At 38.3% G+C, this 18,503-nt stretch overlaps 1 pseudogene; it reads left to right on the top strand.

Annotated features, from left to right (window-relative positions):
- Positions 1–6,752: 6,752 nt before the first annotated feature.
- Positions 6,753–6,852, top strand: LOC122124931 (annotated as a pseudogene).
- The last annotated feature ends 11,651 nt before the right edge of the window (positions 6,853–18,503 follow it).

The following is an 18,503-nucleotide window of genomic DNA, read 5'->3' as shown; positions in this document are numbered from 1 at the left end:
AGTAGTTATTAGTCATAGGAATTTTGAAGAACACATATATTCTGTCCCAACAACTTATTTAATTTTAAAAGTTATGGGTTTCCATACAATTAAACTGTTTTCGATTTTATGTGTGTGAAAGTGCTAAATTTATTTTTTCCAAAATATGCAAGTATATTGTGAAAATATTGTCTAGTTGGATAACACTCAAGTTGACGACCTTTTGATAAAGAAAGGGTAATTAAGTCAAATTAGATGCAAAATAGTATTGATTTTAAAAATTTTACTACATAAAAAATAATACTAACTATACCAATACAGTGAAATTTTGTTTTATGCAGCTTATTTTTTAAATTTAATTTTATTGTCAAAATGATGTACAGTCGGGTTACAGTAATTGTTAGGTAGTGAATACATAACTTTTCAAACTTGTTACCCCCTCCTTCACTTTTCTCACAGTTTTCCTTCACCTCAGTACCCCTCACAAGTTGTAATGTATATTCCCAACATATTGTCTTGTGAGTATTGCTAATGCATTGTTTTGCCCTTTGTCATTTGTGTCACCATTGTGATGTTCCTTTTCCCTTCCCTAATTAAGGTAAATGTATACAAAATACACAAGGAACCAAAATCAAATACAGCAAGGGATAAACCAACGGGGGAAAACCAAAGAAAATGGAAATCACATAATACATAAAAAACAACAACCACAAATAAAAATCTCTGATTCCATATCTTGGAGTTCATTTTGTTCAGTTTCAGCTTATGTGGTCATATATTTGCATAACGAAGCCACTGGAAAATAATAGTTGCATGGACACTACATCGTGAAAACAACATGTTAACAGTTTTTGATGGTAAAGGTGGAATTAGGATTGATGAATTCGCGATTCTGATAAAGGAATTTCAAAAGAGTTTTAAAATTATGACACGTATATTTTAATTGTTCAAACTTTTTAACAACGTAGCCTATTAAGAACATTTAAAATTGCTTGAGAAAATAGGCTTTCATGCAAAGAAATCCATGGAGACTTAGTGGAGAGGGAGCAATGTGAGTGAAGATGGCTCATTTTCACACTAAACAAACAAACCTCAGAAACCTTGCTGTAAATCCTGCAGCTTCCCTTGAAAATTGTCCTTACCCAGGAAATATATTCACTGTGTGAAACAAGGTTATAGTGCAATTTAATTCAAATTTCTTTAAAAAAAGACATCAAAATTTGTGAATTGACCTTTAATTACCAAACAGTAATTCTCTGAAAAAGATAATTTGGGTCAAAATATTTAGGGAGAAAGTGTCCTCCACAATGAAAAAAGGTATTGGGTTTACACTTTTCTGTTTGTAATACTTTCCGCAATGTCTTTGCATGTGAAGCACTGAAACACAGAAAAAAAATCTGATTGGATACTTCAAACCAGTGCTTTCACATTTCTAAGTGGCTCACAAATATAATATCCTTATTAACATGAGATAGCTTATTACATAAGCCAAAAAGTTTTGGGTTCAGAAAAAAATTGAGCACATGGAAAAGGTCAGAAATCAGTGTTCTTAGAAGCCCTAGCTAAGCAAATTGGCTTCAGCAGTGGAGGGAGGCCAAAATTTTTGACATAGATTGTAATATTTTTGCTACCTAAAGTGATTTTACAGAGCTTATTTGGCTCACTACAATGCAGAACTGATTGAATGAAAACATGAAAATAAATCCCACATCCAAAGGAGGCAACTTCAAAGAGTTTTAAAGGAGAAACCATGAAGATGTAGCAGTGGGGGAGGCCTTATAGTCCTTCAGCTTCTCTAGACTTGAAGTCAAGAAGCTGTGATTAATTGGAAATCAGGCAAGAGCTAAGAGGAGGACATAGAAGGAGAACATAGAAGCATTGTCCTTTGTAACAGACACTGTTATCCAAGGTATGGGTGATTTAACTTTATTCTCTTCCATACATCTTGTTGAGCAAATGCAAGACTAAGGGAAAAATAATCTATTGAAATAATTTTGCAAAGAATAACTTCACTGTTTCTGATATGGTATCTAAGGAGAGTCTTAAGAGAAGATAAACGTGGAGTATTCTGCGGTTTCCTCTAAGCATCTTGTTAGCAAAATATATCTTTGAGGTTAGAAGTGATTGAACCAAAAAGTGGTGGAGTACTTATGTTTGTTGGCACTTTAGACACAAGAAGACTTTCTTTTTTTTCTTTTTTTTTTGGGGGGGGGGTCTGGTCGTGGGACCTGAACTCTGGGCTTGGGCGCTGTCCCTCAGCTCTTCAGCTCAAGGCTAGTGCTCTACCACTTGAGCCACAGCGCCACTTTCGGCTTTTTTCTTTTTGCTTATGTGGTGCTGAGGAATCAAACTCAGGGCCTCAGGCATGCGAGGCAAGCGCTCCACCACTGAGCCACCTTCCCAGCCCGACACAAGAAGACTTTCAAGGTAAAAGAAAAAAGAAAAATGGATATCCAAATATTTGTGATCACAGTTTCTTGGACTGGTTTTTTTGGAGACAAAGTTTTACATTAGAGTTTGTCCTGATTAACATCAATGTTGGGTTTTTATGGCAACCAAATGCAGGTGTGAAGTTTAATGGTCTCCCTTGAACAAGTAAACAGCATGATAAAAAATGGCAAATAATATTTAGTGAATTACTTTCACCAATTACTTTTCCAGAACAAAGAAGGAAATATATAACTCAAAATCAATTGACTTAAAAGTATGAAGAAAGAGTAGTGAAGAGAGATGAAAGAACACTTAGAGGATTGTTTTCTCTCCAGCGGAGTAATGGGTTCTTGATATTTTTCTCTTCCATTCTATCTTCACAAGATATCAAGTGTGGCTCAGGACTGGAGTATCCAGTTCAGTCAGAGAGAACTCAAAGAAGGAAGATAACATTTGAAGCAGATATAGTTGATTTATAACCTGAAACAATCTATTTAAATCTGTTCAAATTTCTCCCCTACCTCAAATGTCCTCTTTTAATAGTTTTGTTTGCTTTTCCCAAGACTGCCCTTCATTAACTGCTTAAAATTTTGAGAGGTCATATTCATACTTTCTAGAGATTGCTGTTTGGATGTAATTTTTGTGTGTTTTTTCACTGAATTTCAAAAGGTTGTGCAAGTGTGTTACAATTAAATATGTCCATGTAATTGTCCAATGCTCCTGGATCAGATTCACTCCTTCCATCATTGTCAACCAACTCCTTCTCCAAGATTTATTTCAGATTAACCACTTTCTTTATCACATGTGTACATTGATATTCTAGCTGAACTTGCCCCTTGTTCTATTTTTCATTCATTCTATGTATTTACTATTATTCCATTCTGGTTTCAACTTCCTGATAGTCATTCTGTTAAACTGTCTGTTAAAAGTTTGAAAGGTTTATATACATTCCATGGAGTTTCAATCCTGCATATACTTGAACTTATGTCAGCTTATATTTCCATAATTCATTCATCTGCAATAATAATTTGCAAGACTGGAGGCGTGAAGCACCTAGACATGATTTAATTCTCATCCATTTGGAAGATTAATCTTTAGTCAACAAGAAAGTTTAAAAATGGTTTAGAATGTATTCCAAACTACCAATTTTTATAAATGGCTTTGTACAATGGTGTGTGATCATTTAATTTTACATGGGATAATATTTTCTACTACATTTAAGTTTTGAAAAAAGAAAATTAAAATGTACTATTATAGAGGAATATGATAGAAATAGAAGACAGATTTTATGTTTGTCATATCTCTGATGAGTACCCATATTCAAGACTCACTATGTTAGACAGATAGGGAAAACATAAAATAACATATTATAAGGCAACTATTTGTGACTTTTTAAAATGTACCTTATTAAATGATGAAATTTACTTTATTAGCTAACGTTTGGGTTTGAAATATGGGAGGCTGATATATTTAACAAATTTTGGAAGGCATCTAATGAACAACACAAATGGTGGGTGGCACTATTTCTACAGTTTAATAAATGGTTGAACCTGATTGGCATTAGTGCTGGGTAAACAAATCAACTCTATTGTAACTCTATTGCCACTAAGTATCATCTATTTGTCAAATGTTATTTTGGTGAATGTGAATTTTTTTTAGAAGGTCGTGGGGCTTGAACTCTGGACTTGGGCACTGTCCCTGCGCTCTTGAGCTCAAGGCGAACACTCTACCACTTGAGCCACAGTGCCACTTCTGATATTCGAGTGGTTTATTGGAGATAAGAGTCTAACGGACTTTCCTGCCTGGGCTGGCTTTGAACCGTGATCCTCAGATCTCAGCCTCGTGAGTATTTAGGATTACATGCGTGAGCCACTAGCGCCTGGTTTGCGAATTTGATTTTTCAAAGATTATTTGAAAAAGAATACAGTGGGGGCTGGGAAGATGGCTCAGTGTTAGAGCGCTTGCCTTGCATGCCTGAGGCCCTGGGTTCGATTCCTCAGCACCACATAAGCAAAATGAAAAAAAGCCGGAAGTGGTGCTGTGGCTCAAGTGGTAGAGCTCTAGCCTTGAGCTGAAGAGCTGAGGGACAGCGCCCAGGCCCAGAGTTCAGGCCCCACAACCAGATCCCCCCCCAAAAAAAGAAAAGAAATGTAAAAAAAAAAAGAGAGAGAATACACTTTCAGGAGATTAAATATTTTGAGAATGACAACATTTTTATACCACAGAATCAAGTTTTACTGAAGTACCAGTGTTTTTTTTAATTGTGAAAATACTGTTCAGAAGGGTTAAAATTACATGGGCAAGGTAATGAGTACATTTCTTATCCATCATTGTTGCCTCCTCCTTTGTTTCCCCTTCCCATCCCTTGGCATCCTCCCACTGCCCCCCGACCCGATCCTCCCCCCCCCCCCCCCCCCCCCCCCGGCCCCAGCACCAAAGTTGTAAAGTTTGTTTTCGACATGACAACTTGTACATCTCACGGTGTTATTAAGCACTAAGGATCTTCTCAATTAATGTTTTTTTCTGAATTACATTTGACTTCTAAGTCAAGTTTTCCTGGCCTTAATAGACCAATTGTGGATCTATCTTCCAGGAGCTATTTTGCTGGCCCACTTATGCTGGACTGAAATCTTTCATTAATCATTAGGGGAGGGGTATTAAAAATAATCTTGTGACACCTTGTGATTTTGTTAACTCATATGGGCTGGTCATCTGTAAATTGAAAGTTTGAATTGCAGTACTTTCTCTTAGATTTTGTGATCTCATCCTTCATTTTAAGTTGACTTGCATTTCACTATTGCTTACTGCTAATTCCTGTTTCTCAAGGAATTGGGGCCCTGAAATATTATAGGAAATGAGAAATTGACATGACTCTTCAATTACTTTCTGTTGGCATGTTGCCTGGGCCTAGTTGAGAAGTCTTGACACTGTTATCTGATGATGCAGGTAACTGGGACATAGGATCCTAGGGCCCATACATCTTGCAGAAGAATAATATCTTTTATACATCATATCAGAAAAATTTGGGTATAATCAATAGGAATGCTTCAGAAATATGGAGAAAAACATTTTGGAACCAGTGAGTTAAAACAATAAACAGAGCAGCAGAGTAAAATCCCTTATAGATTAGAGGAAAACAACATTTTTTTTTCCATGTGAATTCAGAAGAACAAGAACACTTAGAAGGTATCACAAGTTTATAGTGAAGACATTACATTGATACTTTTTATATTCTAGTATGTATTCTAAACCTAATTATTTATATTCCAATTCTCTTTATTGGAATAAATAATTATCAATTTATTTGTCAAATTATCAATTAATTCTACTAAGTTTCACTGTGTGAAATATGAAATCAGCACATATAAATATAAAATATATAACTATATGTAATATAATAAAAAGGGCACATGTTTTGCATTGTTCTGTTGTGGTTAGGGTATCAAAGACAACTCTGTTTTAAAGTATTATTGCATTATCTGTACCTCAGTGTTAGGTAGAGTTAGACCTAAAGCTTTACCATTTGTAGATTTAAAGCCTGGAGGCAAGAGGAAACACTGTGATTAAAACATTACCAATTTAAGGCCTAATAATGAGGAGAAACATGGACTTATCCTGGAGCTATGGAAATATTTGGTGATAGAAAGGAAGTAGTGTAAGTTCCTGCCTGGTTAGAAGGTAGACAGGCCAGACATCAGGAAATCACGCATATGAAGAATTTTTTCACCTTAGCGTTAGCTACTTTTGAAATGGTAGGTATAATAAACACTTAAATTTTGATAAAATACCTTCTAGTCTGAACAGTTCTGTCTGAACTGTTCATCTCTCTATGATCCCTTGTAACTAAGACTAGTTTTGTTCTACTAAGACAAACTATGCTGTCAGGGTAGGATATTCTGGTTGGTTGGTATGTTCCTACATGGAAGAAGGATAAAGGGTAGACATTTGTGCCAGTAAGACCTCATTTGGGAAAATTTCAGCTGCAGAAGTTTAGAAGTAGCTCTTAAGCAAGGCTTACTTTGAATCTATTAGCTCCACAAAGCTAACTCATTTACGTAAATAAGTACTTGAAAAAGTCATCACCTTAAGACCTAGCTACAAGTGCTTCAGAGTTGATCAAATCTAAAATGAAAAAGACTTAAAATTGTCATTGACAAAAAATGCAAATGTGAGCAATCGACCGAACAATATAATTTTTTTTCCCACTATACACATTATTTTAGGGAAATAAGATCAATAGTATTGTTAGGAACAATAAGGTTTCCTTGCTACAAATAGGCACCCAAGGATATAAGCCTATATAAAGATTGCATCATTAACTACTTAAATTTAGAGGATACTACATGCTTCAGCAGCACGTATACCCAAATTACAACAATACAGAGATTAACATGACACTTGCACAAGGATAATATGAAAATTCGTGAAGTATTCCATATTTTTCATTCTTCAGTTGCAGAAATGAAAAACAGTTAATTAAAAGTTGATTACAAAATTACAAGTGTAACAATATATGCAAGTGTTAGAATTAAACATTAGTTTGACATCAGTGTATTAAATCTTCACCTTAGAAAGGCCTTTACATGGAATAACCTTTACAAAACTTTTGAAATTAGTTAACATTTTCATTTTATCCAAAAAAAATATACTACTATAAGAACCTAGAAAAAGGGGCTGGGAAGGTGGCTCAGTGGTAGAGCGCTTGCCTTGCATGCTTGAGGCCCTGGGTTCGATTCCTCAGCACCACATAAGCAAAAAGAAAAAAAAAACGGAAGTGGTGCTGTGGCTCAAGTTGTAGAGCACTAGCCTTGATCTGAAGAGCTGAGGGACAGCGTCCAGGCCCAGAGTTCAGGCCCACGACTGGACCAAAAAAAAAAAAAAAAGAACCTAGAAAAAAAATAATCTTAAATTTTCTATATGAAATACAATCTGAAAGGACACATTTATTAATGAATATATATATTATAAAACAATATTGAATGTAAAGTATATCTAGGAAAGAATGAAATAGATTATGGATATTATGCAAACACAGAATATAGAATATTTTAAAATATACTTTTTTCACACAAGAAGCAGAAATATCTTTAGTTTCTGTACTACTCATTTCAACAGATAAGATCAAATTATTTCTGATTAAAAAATCACAAACTCTGCAGAAATCATTGTAGATGTACACAAACAACTCAAATACATTTGACATCAAAGTCAGGCAATTCACTTGGAAAAATTCCACGGAATTTTTACAGTAAGATATTGCTGTTATTTGAATTCTGAAAAAATTTTGTATGGACACAAAGAGTGGACTGGCATTTTGATGTTTAAGAAACGTAACTGATATCTTAGCTATGCTAAATAATGCTGCAATAAACATAGTTGTTTTGGTAGCTTTTGTATGGTCTTGTTTGATGCCCCTAAGTAGATGAATGGATTAAGAAAATAGAATTCTATGGAATGGAATTTTATTCCTCCCTCAGAAAGAATGTCAGTGCCCCATTTGTTAGGAAATGGAAAGACTTGGAAAAAATTATATTGAAGTAAGCCAGGCCCCAAGAAACATAGATCCCATAGTTTCCCTTATTTGTAACTAGTATATGTCTGAGACAAGCAGAAATGGTCAGATAAGTTGATGTTAGGTGAAATGAACCCCAAGATAAGGATTCAAATGTATTTTTTTCTTTCTTGTGATTGTTTCTAACATATTTATAAGATGATTTCTTTGTTGCTTTGTATGTCCCTCCCCCACCGTATAATCCCTGCTTTCATTGTATTTGATGTTGGTATGATTTGTGGAGGGGAAGGGAAAAAACAAATTGTTTAAATAGGGATACAGGTTGACCCATTGCAACAATGAGATGTACAAGACGTCATGTAGAAAAACGAACTTTACGACTTTGGCCGGGGAGGAGGAGTAATGAGGGGGGAGGGGGGTGGGGGGAGATGAGAAGGTATGGGAAGGGGAAATAAAGGAGGAGGCAACAATGCTTGATAAGAAATGTATTCATTACCTTGCCCATGTAATTTTAACCCCTCTGTATGGTGTTTTCACAATAAAATAATAAAACTCAACAAAAAAAAAAAAGAAAAAGAAAAAAAAAGAGAAAAGAAACAACCAAACCATTACAACTGAATAGAACAATTTGTACAGCCTTCCACAACTTCAAAGAGGTAGTGATACATAATTATCCTTTTGGTAATATCAAAGGCAGTTTCTTCCAAGTTGTTCTTCAGACCTGGTTTGATATAATGGTTCAACAGAAGGAGATCCAGTGTATCTTTGCTATCTATATTCCCAGCAGCAAGATGCAAGGGAGTCAAGAGGCATTTAGTTTGGGCATTGGTATCTGCATCATGATGAAGTAAGAAAGACGCCACACTGGTATTATTTCACGAGTAACCACTGCGCAGGGGTGTCCAGCCATGAACAATTATTGCATGAATATCTGCTGCTTGAGGCACCAACTCATGGACAATATCTAAGTGTCCACTGTAGGCTTCCCGATGAAGAGGGGTATATTCATTGTCATCCCTAGTATTCACATGAGTAGCCTTTATGGAAAGTAGTCACCACACTCTAGTAAGCCGATTATTTTCAGCAGCCCAAAGAAGAAATTTGCTTGGATCCTACTCCATTTTTTTTCTTGCAATTGATATGATTCCTCACTTTTTCATTTTGTTCCTTATCTTCATCAGAATTGCCTAACTAGAGACTTTCAGTGCCAGTGAGAATAAGGTGTCCCTGTATTTCCCCAATAGTTTATAATGGCTGAACTTGTGAGAAAAATACAGTGAATTTTCTGCATCTGTTTATTTTCATGATGATTTATTTTCTCTTTTTCCATTTTTATTATTCCAAGTCATTCTAACTGGAAAGTAGGTAATTGATGGAGAGCAGAGGAAATATGTTCCTCCGTATTAAAGGTACAGACTGAAAATGAAGATCAGTGTTGTTTTTATGTGCAGCTTCTTCTAGGAATGAGAAAATAGAAAGTGGCTCAGTGGTGGAGTGCTTGCCTTGCATGTATGAGCAATGGCAGGTCATGTCCACTTTGCAGCCTTGTCATTCAGACCCACTGTGCAAAGAAAAAGACATAGTACCCCAGCCCTCTGAAGCTTGCCACTTTTTGTGGTATCCTACTTTTTATTCTTCCTGCAAACCCTCAGGGCCTAGGATCCCAGGATCGGCTATGGGTCCAGAGACTGCACCACAGCCTAGGGTGATGGAAGCTGAGTCAGAGTTGCCACGAACTGAGTTCAAGACATGTGGTTGGCAAAAGAAAGAATAAAAAAAAATTAATTAATTATTTAACTAAATTAAAAAGAAATAAAGCTCTCTGGTTTGGAATTTCTGCCAGTTTCCTTCCTTAGCCTGGGATTTGAACTCAGGGTCTTGGTAAATCTGTAGCAATGTGAGGGAAGGTGCAGAGTTGCCACTACTTGAGTTCAAACCCTGTGCCAAGCCAAAAATAAAAAAAAAGTGACTGAGCTCAGCAGGGGGAGTAGTTGTGGAGATGGGAGGGAAGGGATGGTAGGGAGAAAACAAAAGAGGAGGCAACAATGCTCAATAGGAAATGAACTCATTACCTTGCTCATGTAACTGTGATCCCTCTGTACAACATTTTTGCAATAAAAATGTACAAAAAAGAAACAATGTAATGCTCAGAGAAGCACTTTGGGGATAAGGTAAGGATGTCAAAAGCTGTACAAAATTCTACACTGCTTTTTTTAAATGTTCTGTATAGAACTGAATGAAGAAAACTGCTTTCATTTAAAAAATTAAGCCACTGTCTTGGAACTGGGGCCAGTATTTCTGTAATTGCTGTGATTTGATCTCACCTTCCAGGTAACTCTTTTGCATCATGGGTGAAGGTGAATCTTACTGTCTTTGAGGAAAACAAATTCAGGCTAGAGTTCTGAGGGCCCAAATGAACGCCCTGCAATGGAAAAAAATATTTCTATACATGTGTAATATATGATATATACTTACATACGCATGTTTATTACATATTATTATTTTTATTATTGATTTTGTATTTTATTTTTTATTTTATTCCTTTATTTATTGTTTATTGTATTTAGTATTATTATACACATAATATTTAGTACATGTTTTACATCTATTATAAAATGATTCTCAATAATTTAGGACATTGACTCATTTTCATTTATACTTTATTAAGTGTTGGAACATGATACATAATTAAATGGAAGCATTTGTCACAGTCTTCACATGTTGTAGAGTCTCTCCCACAGATGAGCTTTGTCTTCTTTATCTTTGGACACCTTCCTATAGGGATTTCTTTAGATGATTTATGATCAGAGGCCTTTTCTTGAGGATAGGCAAGTTGAGGGATAAAATTGTAAGGGTGGGGCAAGAAATGTGACTTAGTGGTAAGGAGCTCACTCAGCATGCATGAATGCTATGGTTTGAATCCTCGGTGCTACATACTCAGAAAAACCCAGAAGCTGTGGAGTGGCTCAAGTGGTAGAACTCTAGTCTTGAGAAAAAGAAGCTCAGAGAGAGTGCCCAGGCCCTAAGATCAAGCCCCAGGACTTTCAAAAATAATAGGTCAGATGCTAGTGGCTCACACCTGGAAAACTAGCTTCTCAGGAGACTGAGCGCTGAAGACCACAATTCAAAGAAAGGCTAAGCAAGGAAAGCCTGTTAGACTCATCTTCAATGAATCACCAAAAGACACTGTGGCTCAAGTGGTACTGTTTGCTTTGAACTGAAGGGCTCAGGGACAATGCCCAGGCTTGAGTTCAAGACACACAACTGGAAAAAAGTGAGGGTTAATTAAAGTACTTTTCCTATTTGCTAATTAAGAGAACATTCTCTGGAAAATGAATGCTAATGTATACGAGAATTGGAGTCAGAGCTCAAGGTTCAAGTTTAGTAGATCCATATGCCCAGCCTCTGAGATTCTAGCATTATAACCTTGTGTCCTACAGGGTTCTGAAAGGTCCAATGTTGCAAGGGTTAATATGCTTCCCAAGCCCTTTGTGACTTGTACTTACAATGTCATTACAGTTCTGAACCTAGCAGAGAATTAGTAGCTAACGCCCATCTCCCTAGCTTAGGTCTCAAGATCACAGGGTGAAGCCAGCCAGAGTAGGAAAGTCTATGACATTCTGACTTCCACTTCTGAAAGGTCAGATATTCAAGAGTTTCCTGGGTTTCCCTTGGTGATGAGAAGTTACTTGCACTCTAATTGTTCTTAGAGTTCTCAAGCTATAGAAGCAGGAAAGAAACATTATTGACCCATCCTGGGTTCAAATGAAGTTCTCAGGATCCAAGCCCTAGCCCTGTTAGCAGGAAGAACTCCATTGTAACACTGTATTTGAAGGACAGAAAATAGTTGCAAAAGCCAGGCTAGGTGAAGAGACCAAGGCCTGCAGGATTAGGAAGCAGAATGTACACACTCAACAGGAAAGTGAGCTGCAAAACCATTCATTCCAGACACAACCAGCAACGGGGGTGGGTGGGGCGAGGAGAACTTCAAACATTTGTTAGAGTTACACCAGGGTCAGGCTTTTCTCAGCCTCTTCACACAATGACTGATTAACCTTCCTCCCTCAGGTGAAGGGAGCCTCAAGCTATCTTTAGGTTACCAATAGAGAGCCAGTTTAGTGTGTGAGTGTGGGGGGGGGGGAAGGGGAGGAACAGAGTTGAAAACCCTGATCTCTGGTTTTAAGGAGTGGGTTTTTCACTCTTCATCTGCCAGATTTGAAGGCCCTTCTTCTACCTCGGTGAGTCCATTCTCCTTCCTTCATTCTGCACATCATTAATGCTAATCCCCAGTCCAAGGAGAGGCAGGGCCATTTCTCTTCTCTCTCCAAGCACTTTAGTTAGAACCTGGGTCTTCCCTCTTGGCTCTGGGACCCTCAGCTGCCTGAAAAGTGGGAGAGAGACAGTCTTCCTGCTCTGTGGTTATGTGAATGCGATGCTGGTATCCTGGCACACTGCAGAAGGCCTCATGACTGCTAATTGTTCCCTTCTTCCCTCCTGACATCCACGACCAGATTCATCTATCATCTTTGTATCTATCTATCTATCTATCTATCTATCTATCTATCTATCTATCTATCTATCTATCTATCTATCTATCTATCTATCTATCTATCTATCTATCTATCTATCTATCTATCTATCTATCTATCTATCTATCTCTCTATCTATCTATCTATCTATCTATCTATCTATCTATCTATCTATCTATCTATCTATCCATCTATCTACCCACCCAACTACCTACCTACCTATCTATCTCTTTGCCAGTTCTTGGTTGAACTCAAGGCCTGGGCACTGTCTCTAGCACTCTACTACTTGAGCCACGGCACCAATTCTGGCTTTTTCTGTGTATGTGCTACTGAGGAATTGAACCCAGGGCTTTTTGCATGCTAGGCAATCACTCTCTCTCTAATCCACATTCCCAACCCCCTCATCTTTTTCTTAATGGTAATTTTTACATAAGTAGGCTGCCATTTTTTGTCCCCAAGTTAATTTTTCTGAATACCGGTTACTTCTAAGAAACCTGATCTTGTCTTCCCCTGCTCGATTTGTGATTGTTCCTGTGTTGGCCTCATAATAATAAAATGTAAATAAACCCTGCTGAGAGCCTAAGTGTGTATCATATAAGGACACAGGCCTGGAACCCTGGAAGAGAAAAGTGATGGGCCTGAAATGAAGATTATGATGCAGTATGTGAAACAGGCATCTCTGAAAAATAAATCAGTAAATAAAAGCAGAAGCATTGCATATGGTCTGTGTGTAATCAAGGAGGTAATACACACATAAGTAGGTAAGGCACTGATACATAACTTGGCCTTCTCTCTTTGAATTTTTTTTGTGGTCATCCCAGGGCTTAAACTCAGGACCCTATGCAATTCTGAGTTGTGTTACTCAAGGCTGAAGCTCTACCACCACCACAGCTCCACTTCCAGCCATCTGGTCGATAAAAATTGGACATAATCGCCTCCCAGGCCTTACTGCCTGCTCTGGCCAGTATCTCCTGCTTGGCTTTCTCTCTCAAAGCTGGAGCTCTACCCTCTGGGCCACTGCTTCACTTCTGGTTTTCTGGTGGTTTATTGTAGAAAAGAGGCTCACAGACCTCCTGCTCAGGCTGACTTTGGACAGCTATCTCCTGAGGAGGATTCAAGCAACTTTCCTCAGGGATTCGCCAAGGAACCGCTCCACACAAACCTTTAGTCTAAATCTCGGGAGGTACTAGAGAAAAACAGAAACTAGAATATGCTTCTAGTGTGTTCTAGATACTTAAGGTTGGAAACACTCATAATTATTAGTTCATTTTACAGGCAAAAGGAGCACTGCAGACTGCATGAGGATCATTCCAGCTTTCGATCCACTCATCCTGAGACAGTAAATTTACTGCAGCTCAATGCTAAGTGACCGAACTGGCATGTCCTGTGGACATTTGCTCCCAAATCCTGGAACACTCATTTCTCACTTGTGGCTGCAAACCTGTGACAAGAGGAGAAGATGAGGAGAGAAAATCATTCTCAGAGAAAGCAGCTATAAAGAACATTGGGTAGTTTACTTATAAATTCAAACCAATGGAATGACCCTGTTAAGAAGTCAGCTTGTCCAGAGTAAAAAATGAAGAAGGAAAGAAAGGGAAGTGAGAGTGGCTGCTGACTGTAATCTCAGCTCTGAGGAGGCTGAGATGTAGAGAATCTTAGTTTGAATCCAGCCAGTATTGGAAAGTCCATGACACTGTTATTTCTAAGTCGTTTAAGGATACAGGTGGACCCGTTGCAACAATGAGAAGTACAAGTTGTCATGTCGAAAATGAACTTTACAAGTTTGGTGCATGGGGTGGGGGAGAATTGGGAGGAGGGAGGCTGGGAAGAGATGTGAAGGGTAAACAAAGGAGGAGGCTGCAATGCTTGATAAGAAATGTACTCATTATATTGCCCATGTAATTGTAACCCCTCTGTACAGTATGGTCACAAAAAATAAAAATTTAAAAAAAAAAAAAGAGATCACAGAAAAGCCCAGATATGGGCTGGACTGAAGTCTCTCTCATTGTCTGGACAGGCAGACAAAAGGCCTCAGTCCTGTACAGCTTTGTAACAACAACTCCACATCTGGGCCAATTAGTGAGGATGCGTGTGTGTGTGCTCTGAAGGCCAGGAGAAAAAGGCCTCTTTGTACTACAAGCTATCTCTCTTCCCAGTGCTCTGTTTTGACAAGAAGCCTTCATTTGTGCCACCTCCCATGGCAGGCCAAGTTCCCTGCACTTATCCTGCCTTTGTGAGACTATATTCCAGTGCTCAGATACAGTGCTCAATATAATTCAGAAGTCCTTCTTGCAGACAACTAGGGCACTGAACTTAATGAAATGTTTCATTGCCAGCGATAATGGGCCTATGATACCTCTCCTTGGTTTTCTGGAAGCTTGAGAAATCCAAGCACATGTTAGATATCACAAAGCTTCCTGTCATCTAGGGCTGGTGAAGATCATCAGGTTCTGAAACCTTTGACCTCTCTTAATTGGGCCCTGGATGGCTAGGTTTGGGGGTTGAAAACAGGGCCTTGGTGCTGACCATAAGTTCAGTGGAGAAGTCCAATGCTTTACCATTTTGTGTCACAGCTTCACTTCTGGTCTATGTGTGTGTGTGTGTCTGTGTGCGTCTGTGTGTCTGTGTGTGTATGTCCATGTGTGTGCGTGCATACAGTCATGGAGCTTGAACTCAGCACTGTACCTAATTTCTCTTGTACAAGGATAGCCTTCTCTCACTTGAGCCACAGAACCACTTCATGCTTTTTCTAGTGATGTTGTCCTGAGTAATCAAGCCCAGGGTTTCATATATGCAAAGCACTCTACCCCTAAGGCACATTCCCAGCCCTGTACTTCAGGTTTGTTAGATTGTTTCTGGTTTTGAGTTTTTTTTTTTGATGTTGTTGGTTGTAGGAGTTGAAGTCTGGGACTGGGTGCTGTCCCTGAGCTTTTCAGCTCAAGTCTTGTGCTCTATCACTTGAGCCGCAGCACCACTTCAGGTTTTCTGGTGGTCCATTGGAGCTAAGTGTCTCAAAGACATTCCTGCCCAGGCTAGCTTTGAACAATGATCCTTAGTTCTCATCCTCCTGAGAACCTAGGATGATAGTCATGAGCTGCAAGCATCAAGCTTCCACTTAATGTTTCTTAGTGGTGAATTGGAGATAATAGTCTCATGGGACTTTTTGTGTCTGGGATAATTTAGAACTCAGATCCTCAGATCTCAGCTTGCTGAGAAGGCAGGATGACAAACCTCATCTATCGACCCCTAGGCCATGGTAGTCTGCTGCAAGGGGATCCTTGGCTCCACCTGGTGGAGTGCTAGCCTTGAGCCCAAGAGGTAAGGGTCAAAATCTAGGTTCTGAGATCAAGGTTCATGATTGAAAAAACAAACAAACAAAACAATGGTCTGCAGGAGACAACTCACTAGTCTTCAGTTATATTTAATTTTGTTCCTTCCATGGAGATATATCTGAGCCTCAATATTCTTATCTGTGTAAGTATCTCAGTTGTGGAGCTCTTACAAGGACCAGATGAAAGAATGCACCCTGTGAAGGACATAGCACATGACACTGTTTGAAGGACTCAATACACAGCATATGTGAAAGACACAGCACCCAGAACCCAATTCAGGACTCAGCACACTGCAACCTGTGAAGGACTCAGCACATAGCTGTATTCCACAAGCTATCATTAGAATCAACGTGTTTTCTTCAGTATCACCATTCTTTGAGGAACATTTCACAAACCACACAAGTTCACATCTAATGGTTTAGTGGAGTGTTTTTTTTCAGGGGAGGTTACCCATGGGGCTTGAACTGATATGTAGGGATACTGTTCTAATAACATTTGCTCAAGGCTACAGCTCTACCACTTGGAAGAGTCTCACAGACTTCCTGCTAGGGCTGGGTTTTAAAGCCCGTGAGCTGCTAGAATGACTGAGGTAAGCCAGCAGCATCTGGTTCGTTGGAGCTGGGTTGCAGTGATTTACATCTGGATAAGTCAGGTTAGGTGGCAGCTGTCAGCACCAGACTCCTAGCTTGCTCTGTGATGAAGTATTTGAAGTCTTGACCTTCTATAGCTGCAGTTAGAACAGTCTACCTTTTTTGGCGGCAGTCCTGGGCCTTTAGTAAGGGCTTAGCCACTCTCCCCAAGCGTTTGTGCTCCAGGCTAGTACACAATTGATTGAAAGAAAGCAGAACTTCTGGTTTTTCTTTTTATATGGTACTGAGGAATGGAAGCCAGGGCTTCCTGCTTACTAGGCGAGCACTCAACCACCGAGTCCCAGGAGTGCATGAGGTATAAATAGAGATTGCTGTATATAAATATTATATATACAAAAAGAAAGATGTGGGCTGGGAAGGTGGCTCAGTGATAGAGCGCTTCCCTTGCAAGCATGAGGACCTGAGTTCAATTCCTCAGCACCACATAAGCAGAAAAAAAAAGCCTGAAGTGGTGCTGTGGCTCAAGTGGTAGAGTGCTAGCCTTGAGCTGAAGAGCTGAGGGACAGAGCCCAGGCCCAGACTTCAGGCCCACGACTGGACCCAAAAAAAATAGAGAGAGATTTATGCATATTATTAAATTATAGTTAATAGTACTACCAATGTTAGGTATAAAATGATGTCTCCATTTAATTATATATCCCAGTTGAACAATTAATAAAACATTAATTATTACTCAATTTACTGTTATTGTTTATCATATATGTACATACATCCATACATATAATTACATATTTTATAGAATGAGACCTCTATTTATAATTAATTTATGCATCATGTGTTACTAGCAATTATTAGGTATTTAACTATGTCTCCATTTACTTTTCATTCTGTTAATGCTTAATAATATATTAATTAAACTTAATCCACGTCCTATAATTATTTTGTCTAATATTATCCCAGAATGATTCGCTACTAATTCAATCTGTTTTTCATTTATTGTAGTGACCATTTTTCCACCTATGACATTTTTACCTTTATGACATCCTATTACATAGTATATAGATTTGCATACGAATTATACATCCTACCTGACACGGAGCAATTTCATAGAAAAGGAAAATATGTGTCACTCTTGACTTCTTACTCCAAGATTGCATTTTTGGCAGGGCTGGGATCTAAACTCAGGGCCTAGAAGGCTCAGCTCATGAATGAGTGACTGTCAGCACAGCAGCCTCTAGCCAATTCAGCTGCTAGGCAGTTCCCAGCCGATGAGACTGAGCCCCATATGTTAACCCCAGATTGTGCTTAGTGAAGTTATGCATTTTATTTGTTGTTTTACTCATTTATTTACCATTTATTTTATTGACTGGTATTACACATGGAATATTTATTACATTTATTACATGGGATATAGATTTGCCTATGTATGAAACTTCATACCTGACACCCAGATGCTCACAGAAAAGGAAAACATGTGTCACCAGTGCTTCTTACTCCACGATTCAATTTTTGTGAGTGCTGGCAACCTGGGCCATATGGAGCTGACAAGCAGTTACCAGCACCTGAGATCCAGCCCCAGGGGTTGACAAAATAAGACAGCTTGACATGCGGATGGTAGTACACAAATAAATATAGATCTTTATAGAGTACCAGAGATGTTTATATATTCTTCAGTTATATAGACTACATTTTTAACAATTCTTGGGTATTTATTATGCCCCCATGTAATTAGTATTATTGTGTTCATTCTTAATGAATTATTAATTTAATCAACCACTGTCACAAAACTATTGCATCCATGTAATTAATAGTATTCTTTTAATGTTTCAAAATATTCATTAAAATCAATCAGCCTCCTAAAATCACTACTTTTATAGTAGTATCATTCAGGAACAACTAATTTAATCTTGACATTCATAATCTTCCATCAGTATTCCTATGAATAGGAATGAGACTCTTAGGATCTCCCACCGTTGGTAGGGGTCAGGACCGGGCCTCGACCACAGGGCCTATGTTGCTGTGTTGACCTATGGCTTGCCTGGTAGCCCACCATCCTTCAGCAATGTCAGGTTACAGAACTTTTCATCAATGTCATTCAGACCTAAGATGGTCACCTTGCAAAAAAAAACAA

The sequence above is a fragment of the Dipodomys spectabilis genome, unplaced genomic scaffold, assembly GCF_019054845.1.
Source record: "Dipodomys spectabilis isolate Male_0828 unplaced genomic scaffold, ASM1905484v1 ptg000254l, whole genome shotgun sequence".
In the NCBI taxonomy this organism is placed as follows: domain Eukaryota; kingdom Metazoa; phylum Chordata; class Mammalia; order Rodentia; family Heteromyidae; genus Dipodomys; species Dipodomys spectabilis.
The sequence above is the reverse complement of the archived record's forward strand: the minus strand, read 5'-3'. Positions and strand labels throughout refer to the sequence as shown.